Here is a 4018-nt window from a genome sequence, read left to right as displayed (position 1 = left end):
TTCCTTTCAGCTTTCCCACCAGATCACCTTTTAGATTACCATGTGTGTTTTTCATAAGAATATCCATCGTACTTTGGTGGATGAAGGCTCTTCCACTTGTGTCATGTCAACATTATGTTGGAAGGATCTTGGCTCTCCAGTGCTCATAATGTCCCATACTACTCTTTAGGCATTTGATGGACACAACTTTGTACATAAGGGGGTTCTTCCCAAGTTCGCCATTAAATTAGGGGGGGAATTTGTTTATGTCAATGTTGAACTCATCGATGCCACTTTGGATTACAACCTACTCCTTGGTCATATTTGGTTCTATGCCATGACCATTGATGTATCATATGTATTTCATGTCCTTTACTTTCCTCATGAAGGCAAGATTGTCATCAGTGAACAACTTGATTATTGTATGCCATCGTCACAAATTTCCACTACCAGGAATTCAGTCCCACTTGTGGTTGATAACCTTGGTGAGTATCAAAGTGTTGGCATGAGCTTATTTAAAAGCTCATATCTTATTGGGGTATTTCCTCAATTACCACTTCTTGACATTCCTTCATCCTCTTGGAAAGATCTTATGCATATGATCTCTTCTGACACCTATGGACCCCATAGGCCTTTTGATTTGTAGGTGGTGTCGCATGATTCTATGGAAGTTGATCAAGCTAGTGAGCACCCTCTGCCACCTATTTTGGAAGATATTGTCTCTCAGGAATTCTCGTCAATACCTCCTGATGTGGGTCAGAAACTCCATCCCAATATGGAATATGACTAGGTTCCTTTACCCACACGGGCCATCCCTCCACCTGTTCCACATGACTCGCTCAATGACAAACCCCCCTGACTAGTCAACTTTGAGGTCATGGATGCACCCACTAATAATCCTAGGGATATTATGCCTCTTTTTGCCTCAAATCTCCCTTATTAAAAACAAGAAGAACTTGGCAACATAAATCTTGGAACAATTCAGGGGGCACCTCCTCTTCGTTTCTTGGAAGTGCCACCCCTGGACCGAGTCAAGTATTGGGCTTCCATTACCGAACTTTCCAACTAAATTTCCACTTCATTAACACATGTTGATGAGCATATTATACCCCCTTTATTTCTTAATCCTCCCTTATTTATTTCGGTTAATTTTGAGAGAACAACTATGTTAGAATGTTCCTAGCATGGTAAACCTTTCAGTATTGGGCAGTTTTATTTCCGTTGGCATGGCCCCACATTGATGAGCCATATGGTCCCCTCACCCTCCATGATTCGTGTATCAAAATCCTTGGCATGGTGGGCACACTTTAGCGCGACCTATTATATTGTGTTTCTCTTGTACATATTGTACATAGGAGTGTGATGATTTAGCTATTTTTTGGTTTCATGTGTGATACAAGTGTTTGTCATGCCTTATTTATGCAAAAAAATCCAAAAAAATATATGTTCTTGTTTTTACCTTGTCCATGTTTATTTCTTTCATTATGTGATTTAACCATGGGTCTAGTCTTTCTAGATTGTTTTTATAGGATAGGGTGGCATTTTTATTGCAACATCCAATGGGACTAATGTATGTTTCCTCTTATTGGAATATAGGTGTAGGTCATTTTTCCCATTACCGTTGCATTTTGACCATTAGTGCCATATTTATGCCTTAGGTCCAACCCTATCAAGTTGTGACTTTAGACACTCTCCTTTATGTATGTCGTCACTTGGTGGTAATTTTGCTGCAATTAAATTTACATGCAAGGAGCTATTTCTTTGTCATATTGTGCCCGAATAAGATCACCAGACAACAAGAGAAAAAATGGCCAATAGATAGACAATCAAATCCCAACCCAATGCTCAAACATGCAGCAAGCAAACGGTTCTAGATGCTATAAAGGAAAGAGCATGCATCTGACCTCCTCATAGGTCGATGAAGGGTTTTGAATTCATAGTAGAATCCACATGCTCCACTCAAGTGATTTGATTCATCTACACTTGATCTCAAGACCTACACATAGCCACAAACACTCAAGGACAACAAGTGATCTTCCTCGAAATATCATCAACTCAAAACATCATAGAATCAATATATGTAACTATTACAAACATGTAAATATAGGTAGGGACCATGTATCTATTAATCCAAAATGACATTACAACAAATGTATACCTTCTAGCAAATGAGATCCTCTCCTCAATATTAGTATGTCTCCTCTCCCAATATAGCAGAGCTCTCGCGCTATAGTTTGGATACATTACCTTACTCCATTTCCTCTTAGTGATATTATAAAGGCTCATTATATCCTTTGGGACAAGGTATATAGACACCTAGGGGCTTGAGAATTTAGGAAACTTCTACAATAATGGACCCCTAGCCAACTAATACACAAGTGGGTCAAGTTGATATCCTTGGGAATAAAAAACTCTAGAAACCTTTTTCACAATTATCTCAATTATGAAATAAATATTATCTCATAATTATAATATTTTGGCAAGTTAATTATGAGAAATAACTCAATCATGTAATTTGACCATTTTATTATGAAATAAATCTCACATAAGTAAAAGAAAAGGTGAAAAGGGATGCATTTTAGCCAAACAACTAAGGTAAGTTGATATCGGGTTTCTCTCACTATAATGGAGTGGAAAATAGGGTTATAACAAGAGATTTACATGTATTTTGAATAAGTTCTCTGCTGATGTGAAACTTCATGATTCAATTACTATGGATTATTATATTGTTGCCTTACCCACTAACATTTCCATTTTTGTTAAGTGTCTTGCGAAAGAAACTTTTTCTCTTAATTTTGCAGAAGCAAATTTCGTTGAAAAGCACTTAAGGTCTATTAGGGTCATTGTTGATTTGGAAGATTCAAAGGACTCCAAAGACACTAGTAAAAAGTCCAATCCTCTTCCACTAAAACTAAATAGAAATATCCTTTTGACATGGACAGCTTGACTAAATCCTTGGAGTTCTTAACAAATGTAGTATCTGAACTTAAAAGGAATTCAAGTGAGGCTTCTTCAAACAACAAGTATTTTAAGTCATTTCTTAAGAATAATTTCAATGAACTTCCTAAGTTTGCACAAAGTCCTAATTTTGTATTCAATGTTTATAATTTGGGCATGGATAACTACTGTACTTTTCATCGGGAAGCACATTCAAAGAAAACATGCCCTCAATGGAAATGCAATATGAATTATGTGGTTTCCAATGTCATAGAAAGTTTGTCGACAAAAGAGAATTCAAAGAAGATTCAAGAGACTGATGAACCAACCTCAACAAACGAAAACACAAGTGTTGGTGATTCAATTTTGACTTTTGATCTTATCTTGAACAATGATCAACAAGGTGCTAGTGAGCCCCAGTTAGTGATGCTCCTCCTCAACAACCGACTAAGAAATATAATTTGAGGAGCAAAGGACTTTTTCCTGAGAAATATGTGAGGAAGGAACTGTTAAGAAATATTTTACCTCCTTGTAATCTTTCTCAAAGCACTCTGAACAAATACAAAAGTGCACAACCTCATAAGAACACTTCTGGAAATAGTAAGAATAAGTTTTTCACTCGTGGGGTATCGAACAAGGTTACACCACCTACCACTGTAGGACACCCTACCCAACATGACTATATATGTTAGAAAATATATATTACAGAGAAATGGAACACATAAAATATATTGCAAAAATATAATCACAAAAAAACACATAAAACAAGAGAGACACAAATATACGTGGTTCACTCAATTTGGGCTACGTCCACAAAGAAACAACCAGTCCTTCCTTTTATATTATTCAGCAAAATGAAGAGATACAACCTACATCAGATCATTGTAATTCCCTCTTCGCTCTCACACAATCTCCTCTCTCTTTCTCACTCGGAGTACAGATCTACATAGACGCAATACAATTCCCTCATATATAGCGAGGGGTTGCCTTCTAGGGCAAAAAACCCTAATTTAAACATAACTTCTACCGTCAAATCTCCACCTAATGAACAACCCATATTGACTACGAAATTACAACATTTTACAAGGAAATTTTACATCTA

The sequence above is a fragment of the Pinus tabuliformis genome, chromosome Q (assembly GCF_031772625.1).
Source record: "Pinus tabuliformis cultivar Carrire ecotype Pingquan chromosome Q, CPIR1, whole genome shotgun sequence".
In the NCBI taxonomy this organism is placed as follows: Eukaryota; Viridiplantae; Streptophyta; class Pinopsida; order Pinales; family Pinaceae; genus Pinus; species Pinus tabuliformis.
This window is presented reverse-complemented; position numbering follows the sequence as displayed.